The sequence below is a fragment of the Microtus pennsylvanicus genome, chromosome 8 (assembly GCF_037038515.1).
Source record: "Microtus pennsylvanicus isolate mMicPen1 chromosome 8, mMicPen1.hap1, whole genome shotgun sequence".
Lineage (NCBI taxonomy): Eukaryota > Metazoa > Chordata > Mammalia > Rodentia > Cricetidae > Microtus > Microtus pennsylvanicus.
In genome coordinates, this window is record NC_134586.1 from 104745893 (window position 1) to 104755692 (window position 9800).

Below are 9800 nucleotides of genomic sequence, written 5' to 3' on the forward strand. Positions count from 1 at the left end.
GCACCCCACCCAGCAAATCTTTTCTTTCGTCACAGCAATAGGAAAGTAAGAACCATATGAACCCCAACAGTGATCAGCCTGACAAGATACCAAAGAGTTAGGATTGTGTGGTGGTAACCAGCTGCTGTATAATTGAAGACCTTCTCAACAGGACAAAAATCATTCCTGGTACTGGAAACCTGATCTGGGCTAGCAAGGTCATGGATTTTAGGAAATCTATATCTGGGGCTGGAGAGATGGCTCAAAGGTTAAAAGCACTGATAAGAGGTCCTGAGTTCAATTCCCAGCAACTACATGGTGGCTCACAACCATCTGTAATAAAATCTGCTACCCTCTTCTGGCCAGCAGGCATAGATGCAGGCAGAACACTGTATACATAATAATTCTGAAGAAGAAAAAGAAAACCTATGTCTGCCAATTTGCTAGGCTAGCATAATTCCTGAGTTTTAAAACAAGTATAGTCCTTTTTAAAAACTTTAGAGCAAACAGTTCTTTAAGCCTAATTTCATAATGCAGAGATCAGCTGATAGCTGAGACCTCAGACCTACTTGATACAACTACAGTGCAGGTCCTGCCCCTGAGGCTCAGAGAACATCTTAAAAGGGGTGGCAAGATTTTAAGAACCAGATTAGAAGGATTTATTGAGTGAGGTGGTCTCTTAGAAATGGCAGAGAAGTTACACCTATAATACCTCAACATTGTGTGCCCAACAAGAACAATGACAACAGACAGGGAAGTAGGAGGATTCCACCCTTAAAAAAGAACTATAAACAAATAATGAGACAGAACTATCTCCCAGGTGTGAGCCCTGTATTGGTTACAGGGTGGCCAAACCTAAAACCAGAGATACCTAAACAAGAACAGTATCAGGAGGTTGTGATCATATGTTTATGAATATGTGTGTGTGTGTAAAAAAGACAAACTGTCATCAATTCCACAAATTATTGTGAGAATGTATGAAGGGTTGGAGGGAGAAAAGGGAAGGGGAGTTGTGGTTGTTATTTAACTACTTTTTAAAAATAGGTGGGAATGTTGACTCAACAGGAGTGTTTACCATTTTTTTTTGGCAGAGGACTCGGGTTCAGTCGCAGACACACTCGTGGTAGTACATTCAATGCCTCTGAAGTCTGCAGGTCCTTACAAGCACAATACACAGAAACATAAAATATGTACATAATTGAACTTATAAAATATTTACTTGATAATGTTGGCATGATTTTGGTTCCCTGCCATTTCTGTTTCTTGGAAACCCGAGGCAAACAATAAACTCTACAACAATAGCAAGCATATAAGGAAATGAATTGCTGCCTGGGGAAATTAATGCTTGATGAAGAGCATTGGCTATACTTCCAGATGGCTTCACTTTGTTTCCCACCATGGAAGTCAGGTGACTTTCACATACATGGCTTTCTAGTTCCAGAGGATCTGACTATATGCCTCTTTTGGCTGTCCACAGGCACACACACTATTGTGTATGCACACATACACAGGCAGACATAGAGAATAAAAATGATTATTTTTTTAAAACCTGGCATAAGTTTTCTCTGTGGAGGGGTCACAAAGCCAGTGAGAAAGGAATGGGTCATCCTTGTAACTTTCCATAATTTGAGAATGTATATGTTTTCTCAGCAGGTTGTTAAGATAGCTCACTGGATTCGCAGTTGGTAATAATGGATGACTGCTTCCTAGCAGGTTGCATAGCAAATTCATAGACTTTGAAGGCTGGGGGATAGAGAGAAAACTCCCAACTCAGCTCCAGCTTGATTTCTCAATGTACTGTGATAAAAGTACATGTTCTCTTTGGCCATAGGGTCTTGCTGTCAAGTTCTGGTGGGCAATCATGGATCACCTATATTTTGCGGGAGATGCTGGTTCCTCCCTGGCCAACAAGCTCTAGGAAGTGTCTGAAATTTGGCACTGAGTTCCCAGTTTAAACAATGATTCTTGGAGCAACGTTACTCATCAATAAAGAATGTCTCCATTGAAACATTTTATGTCTTTACTAAGGTTTCTACATGCTTTTTTATTTTAAGATGTATTCATTTATTTTACATATATGAGTGTTCTGTCTGCATGTATAACTTTATGCCAGAAGGAAGCATCAGATCCCACTATAGATGGCTATTAGCCTCCATGTGGTTACTGGAAATTGAACTCAGGACCTCTGGAAGAACAGCCAGTGCCTTTAACAGCACCTACCTCTCCATCACTTCTATATGCTTTTTCCATAATAGTGTTTTGGTTCTGTCCAACATATATCCTTATAACAACTGCCCTGTGTCCTTATAACTTTCTCCCCAGTGTTACCCTTTTGGCCTACATTTTATATATGATGTGTTCTAATATTCACTCTTCCTCCCTCTAATTGTCTTTTTCTCTCTATCTGGTCTTTCCTTGCGTACATTGTTAGTACAAATATTTAATTGTGATTTTAATCTGCATAAAAGGGACAACATAAGCCATTCGTCTTTCTATGTCAGGTTCACTCACTCATGGTTTTTCCCAAACCCACCAAATTGTCAGTAACTTTCATAATTTCTTTGCTTTTAACACTGTAATAAATTTCCACTGTGTCAAAGTCTTTCACCTGTCTGTAGGGTGTCGCTTTTTCCCAAAATGAAGATTTTTGTTGTGCATAAGCTTCTCGGATTCATGAGGTGTCATTTATTAGTTATTAGTGTTAGTGTCAGTGCTAACAGTGTTCTGTTCAAGTCTTTTCCTGTGCCAGTGAGTTCAAGGCTATTCCCCCACTTTCTCTTCTTTGGAATTGGGTTTTTTGTTTTTCTTATTGTTTCTTTTTGTGTAGCTTTGGAGTCTGTCCAGGAACTTTCCCTGTGGACCAGGCTGACCTCCAACTCACAGACATCCACCTACCTCTGTCTCCTCAGTGCTAGGATTAAAGGCATGAGACACTACTGCCTGGCCTGGAGTTGAGTCTTTTGCAGGGTTATAAGGATCTATATGGGTTCATTTGCAGATTTTTAAAATTATTTTACCTTTTTTTCTTTTCTTTCTTTCTTTTTTTTTTTTTGACAGTGTTTCTCTTTGTGTAGCCATGGCTGGCCTGGAACCCACTCTATAGACCAGGCTGGACTCAAAGTCACAGAGATCCATCTACCTCAGCCTCCCCATTGCTGGGATTAAAGGCATTCACCATCACCTCCCAGCTGAATGATGTTCTTTTGAGGCTTTGATTGTAAGGGCTATGTTTTTAGTTTGTTTTCTTTTTTCCATGATAAATACCATGACAAAAAAAGAATCAACTTTGAGGTGGGGCTTCTTTTTGACTTATACTTCCATGTCACAGTCCAATCATACAGGGAGCCAGGGCATGAAGTCAAGCCTGGCAGGAATCTGGAGGCGAGAACTGAAGCAGAGGTGATGGAGAAATCCTGTTTATTGCTGTGCTCCTCATAGCTTACTCAGCTACCTCGTTTTCACAGTGTGGGCCCAGCACTCTAGGCGCAAACCACCCCAAGTGGGCTGGGCCATTCCACGTCAATCATTCATCAAGAAAATGTCCCCACAGACTTGCCTACACCTTAATCTAATAGAGCTTTTTATCCACTTAAATTCCTTCTCAGATGTGTATCTTAGCTTGTGTCAGGTTAACAAAATCTAGCCAACACAACTGACCCCTTGTCAACATGACATTCAAAGACATCACTACTAGTCTATAAACCTCCATATTTTTGTCCCCAAATATTCTTAATATCTAAATGTAAAGCATATTATAACTTTAGAAGTCTTCCAGTGTTTAAAAATTCTAACACTTTAAACATTTTATAATAACTTTTTTACATGTTTTATAATAAGTCGTTTTTAAAAACAGGCCCAAAAGCTCTCTACTGTGGGCTCCTGAAAATCACAATTTTTTTATTTCTCTTTTCCAAATCCAAAGAACCAGTGCAGACTTCCACTCAGATCAAAGGAAAACCAAAACTCTACAGTGTAAATCAAATGATCTAGCTCTGTACATCGTATCTGGAATTTGCTCAGCATATTCGGATCTTATTTTACATGGTCTTCAGTCTTTTGGTTCTGCCATGCACAGAACACATAGCTTGACTTGATAGCCTCAGACTCCACTGCACAACTGCTTCAGTCCTAGGAAAGCTTCCCATTGCTTTTCCAATGGCTCCTGAAGTGATCCCAGGAGGCCATTGATGAAAAGAAATTGTGCCAAATCTGAGTTTCTCCAAACCTTTTTCTATTCTGTCGTTTCCAGTTCAGCCCAACCTGCACAGGTGGATCTCTGTGAGTTCAAAGCTAGGCTGGTTCTAGGACAGGCTTCAAAGCCACAAGAGAAACCCTGTCTCGAAAAAAAAGAATAAAAGAGAGAGAACAAAAGGGAAAAAAGAGAAAAAGAAACAGATTGTGAGACCTGCAAAAGTATTATTTTATATACAATGTTTTACTATATATAGTATGAAAACCAGCTATACTATGTGTGCAAGTGCCTGCCCTAATATTCATTATTATCATTATTATTGTTATTATTAGCTATAACAGCAAGTTTGCCTACCACTGTAGTAGCCTGGGTGAGAATGGCTCATATAGGTTCATAAGTTTGAATACTTGGTTTGGAATTTGTGGAGCTGTGTGAAAATGGTTAAGAATTATGACCTTGTTGAAATATCTGTCACTCTAGGCAAGTTTGGAGGTTTCAAAAGGCAAGTGTTTAAGTTGGAGTGCTTAAAGTAACAGACCTTATAGAATGAATCCCTATCTAGAAAGGAGACCTATTAGCATGACTTTTAGGCTGTGCTTCAGCTAATCCATTAAAGCTTGCAGTAAACAAAGTCCAAGAATACAGTAGCTGCTCAGTCTACATGACTGGATATCTCAGCTAGATTTCCTCAGTATACACTAAAATCCCAAAGAAGTAGGCTCCAATGCCAGTGAAAGAATAGACTTGAAAGCAGACAGGCCAAGAGCAAAAGCTTCTTTAGTCCATGTCTTTATATAAATCTCCAGGAGAAGGTGTGTTCCAGATTAAAAGTGTGTAATTTGCCTCAAGAGCCAAATTAGAACTGGATCTTCCTACTTCAAAACTCAAGCAAAATCCCCCCATTGGTTTGCCCTCCATTGTTTGGATTTCAGTTAATTCCAGATGTAATCAAGTTGACAACAAAGTATAGCATTACAAGTAGCACCCCAGTGTGTTCTTCTGCCTCCTTGTGGATTAAGATGTGAGCTCTCAACTGTTGCTGCTACTATGCCTTTGCCCCGCCGTCACAGATTCTAGCCCTCTATAGCTGCAAACCCAATGAAACACTTTGTTTTAAAAGTCACATTGGAGTTAGTGGTTTGTCAGAGCTATAGAAGAGAGAAACCCAGACAACCAACTTAGGTTCCAAGAAGAACCATGTCCAGCAAATGAAATTTTCATTACAGACTAAGAAAAGGCTGAGTCATTTTAATAAGATGACATTTGTGAAAATTTTATGTAGTTGAATCTTATCACAGAAATAAATACTTTTTAAATTTTGTGCAGACTAATTTAGAAAAAAGCGGTGTGAAAAGGGTACAGTTAGATTTTGAGAATTTTAATTATTGGCTCAATCCTACACAAGAGCCTTCACTATGTTTTTATTTGGACAATATGGTTTCAGTGGTTACTCCAGGTTATATTTTCACACCTGAAGATTTGGAGCTAGGAGCTACAGAAGAGCAAGGAGAAGAGAGATTTTTATCTTTCTGGGTTACTACAATTGTTTTCTAGTTGATTCCATTTACCTGAAAATGATGTTGGGGTAGATCTAGAGAGGGGAGAAGCAGGGAATGAGTGATAATACAGGGAAAATGTAGAAAATCTGGAGGAGGGGGAATTTAAATTGGGGATAAGATGAAGGTAGTCAATACGGGAGATGGAGGAAGAACAGATACTTATAGGATGTTTGATACATCATCAAAGACTCATTATGTGTTACATAAAATTACATACAAAACATATATGTGAATATAATATATGCATTGCACGCACGTGTGTGCATGTGCGCGCACACAGACACACACATCTTAAATGAAGTTATATCACTTGAGTTGACAGTGCGTCTTCCTAGATACTTGGCACCTACCCCAGCAACTCTTAAAACCTCTTATTTTTAAATGAGTCAAAATTTTTATTTATTCACTTTTGCATTTGAAGTACTCTTCAGTGATATCCCTGGCCTGAGATTCTTTGCTATAGTCCTCAACCACTGTATAACTACACCCAGCCACTTTCCATGGCTTCCCCTCTTGATCAATTTTACAGAGGTCTACCTATTTCCTAGTTTCTTGTTGTCATCAACCTTAATTGGGTTGATTTGGTGGTTATCACGAAGTTTCTCCATGAACATGACATACATAGGCTCATCACAAGTGTACATAAGCACACAAAGATGGAGTTGGCTCTTATCTAAGGCTTTGGCAGCTTCGTGTAAGCCACCTGCTAGGGAATCACGTATGAGGATGGTCTTCCATACTCTTATAAAGCAGTACTGGCATCCATCACACCTCCAGCAACAAATGCCTGCCTAGGCCATAGCTGTGAATTACAGGTGAGGCCAAATCTTGAACACACCCAAGCATCCACCTCCACACAATTTATCAATTGCAGGGAAGGAGGGGTGTAGGGGAGGGACTTAAAACCTTTTAATATGATATTTTAAGCTCTATTAAATGTTCAATGAAATCTTAAAATGTTAAATAGTTCTATAAAACAATATTTATTTTACCATGAAATATAATTGTCATTCTGGTATTACAATTAGCATTGATACATAAATTTTAATAATGATCTATTTTTAGGAATTTTTAATTTTATTTACACTTATAGTGAGTTTCATGTATAGCAAAATAATAAGACAAAAAATTGATTTATAACATTTGGGATGCCTCTGGATAATACGTATTATAAGTCTTTGAAAAATTGCTCTAGAAATTTTTTTAAAGTTTTTAAATTTTTAATGTGTATGAATATTTTGCCTGGACATATGTCTGGACACCATGTGCAGGTCTAGTACCATAGAAAATAGAAGAGGCATTGGATTCCCTGGAAGTTGAGGTGAAGATGGTTGTGAATCACCATGTGTGTCTTGGGGATAATTCAAGTTTTCTGGAAGAGTAGCAAGACTTCTCAACCACTGAACCATCTCATAGTCCCCAGAAATATTCCTGATATACAAATGTTAAGTGTAAAATTTTATATATTGGTGGATATATATATATATATATGTGTGTGTGTATGTATATATATATATATATATTATAATAGAAAACTGCTTGGCAATTTTTCTGTGAAATTCTACTTTCATAGTAAGGATAACAAGATGTACAATACCAATCAAAAGTCACAGTCAAAATCGAAGTATGCTTATTCCATGCATAAGAAAATTGACCATGTTATTAAGTATTAAAATAACAATACTATCTCATATTTCTAAGACACATTATAACTTATAAAATAAGACCAACAGACGGTCTACTCAGGTTCTCTTTAATGACAGTTTTTTTATACTTTATTGTTTTTAATTGAGTTATGTATCTTCCCCACTCCTCCTCCTTCCTCCCCTCTTCCCTCCCATCCTCCTCCTACTCCCAAATTACTCAGGAGGTCCTTGTCTTTTTCTCTTTCCTAGTCAGATCCATGTAAGATCTCTCTTAGGGTCTTCTTTGTTGTCTAGATTCTCTAGATAACTGTAGCCTGGTTATTCTTTGCTTTATGTCTAAAAGCCACTTATGAGGTGAGTAAATATTATATTTGTCTTTCTGGGTCTGGGTTACCTCACTCAGGATAGTTTTTTTCGAGTTCCATTCATTTGCCTCCAGTGAAACAAATTTCAAGATGTCATTATTTTTTACTGCTGAGTAGTACCCAATTGTGTAAATGTACCACATTTTTCTTATCCATTCTTCAGTTCAGGGGCATCAAGGTTGCTTCCAGGTTCTGGCTATTATAAATAATGCTGTTATGAACACAGTTGAGCAAATACCCTTGTGGTATGATTGAGCATCCTTTGGATATATGTCTAAGAGTAGTACTGCTGGGTTGATTGATTCCTAATTTTCTGAGAAATCACCATACCGATTTCCAAAGTGACTGTACAAGTTTGCACTCCCACCAGCAATGGGGCAATGTTCCCTTTACTCCACATTTTCTCAAGCAAACGTTGTCATTAGTGTTTTTGATCTTAGTCATTCTGACAGGTGTAAGATAATATCTCAGAGTTGTTTTGATTTGCATTTCCCTGATGGCTAAGGATGTTGAGCATCTCCTTAAGTGTCTTTTGGGCATTTGAGATTCGTCTGTTGAGAGTCCTCTGTTTAGGTGCTACCCGATGTTTTTTATTGGATTATTTGTGCTTTTGATGTCTAGTTTCTTGAGTTCTTTGTATATTTTGGAGATCAGTCCTCTATCACATGTGTAGTTGATGAAGATCCTTTCCCAGTCTGTAGATTACCATTTTGTCTTTTTGATTGTGTCCTTTGTTTTACAAAAGCTTCTCAGTTTCATAAGGTCCCATTTATTAATTGTCAATCTCAGTGTCTGTGCTACTGGAATTATATCAAGTAAGTTGTCTCCTGTGCCTAGGTGTTCAAGGCTACCTCCCACTTTCTCTTCTATGAGGTCCAATGTGGTTGGTGTTCTGTTGAGGACTTTGATTCATTTGGACTTGAGTTTTGTGTGTGGCAATAGATATGGATCTATTTGCATTCTTCTACATGTTGACATCCAGTTATGCCAGCGCCATTTGTTGAATATGCTTTCTTTGTTCAATTTTATAATCTTAGATTCTTTGTCAAAAATCAGTGTTCATAGGTTGTGGGTTGATATCTAGGATTTTATTTCAAAGTCATTGGTTCTCCTGTATGTTTTTATGCCAATACCAAGCTGTTTTCATTACTGTAGCTCTATAGTAGAGTTTGAAGTCAGGGATTGTGACACCTCCAGAATTTCCTTTATTACACAGGATTATTTTGGCTTTCTGGGGTTTTTTCCATATGAAGTTGAGTATTGTTCTTTCAAGGTCTGTGAAGAATTTTGCTGGGATTTTTATGGGTATTGCACTGAATATGTAGATTGTTTTTGGTAAGATTGGCATTTGTACTATGGTAACCCTACTTATCCAAGAGCATGGGAGATCTTTCCATTTTCTGATGTCTTTAATTTCTTCCTTCAAATATTTAAAGTTCTTGTCACATGGGTCTTTCACTTGCTTGGTTAGAGTTATCCCAAGGTATTTTATGTTATTTGTGGCTATTGTAAAGGGTGATGTTTCTCAGATATCCTTTTCAGCTCATTTATCATATGTATATAGGAGGGCTACTGATTTATTTTTGTAGTTAATCTTGTATCCTGTTACATTACTAAAGATATTTATCAGTTGTAGGAGTTTCCTGGTGGTATTTTGGGGTCATGTATGCATACTATCATATCATCAGCAAATAGTGACAGTTTGACTTCTTCTTTTGCAATTTGTGTTCCTTGATCTCCTTTTTTTTCTTTGTCTTATTGCTCTGGCTAAAACTTCAAGTACTGTATTGGATAGATATGAAAAGAGTGTACAACCTTGTCTTGTTCCTTATGGCAGTGGTATCACTTTGATTCTCTCTGCATTTAGTTTGATGTTGGCTGTTAGTTTGCTGTATATTGCCTTTATTATGTTTAGGTATGTTCCTTGTACCTCCTCTTTCCAAAACTTTTATCATGAAGGGGTGCTGAAATTTGTCAAAGGCTTTTTCAGCATCTAATGAGATGATCATGTGGGGTTTTTTTCTTTCAGTTTGTTTATATTGTGGATTACATTGACAAA

At 37.7% G+C, this 9800-nt stretch overlaps 1 pseudogene; it reads right to left on the reverse strand.

Moving 5' to 3' along the window:
• Nucleotides 1–6129: 6129 nt before the first annotated feature.
• LOC142855381 (small ribosomal subunit protein eS12 pseudogene) lies at nucleotides 6130–6502 on the reverse strand (annotated as a pseudogene).
• Nucleotides 6503–9800: the final 3298 nt, after the last annotated feature.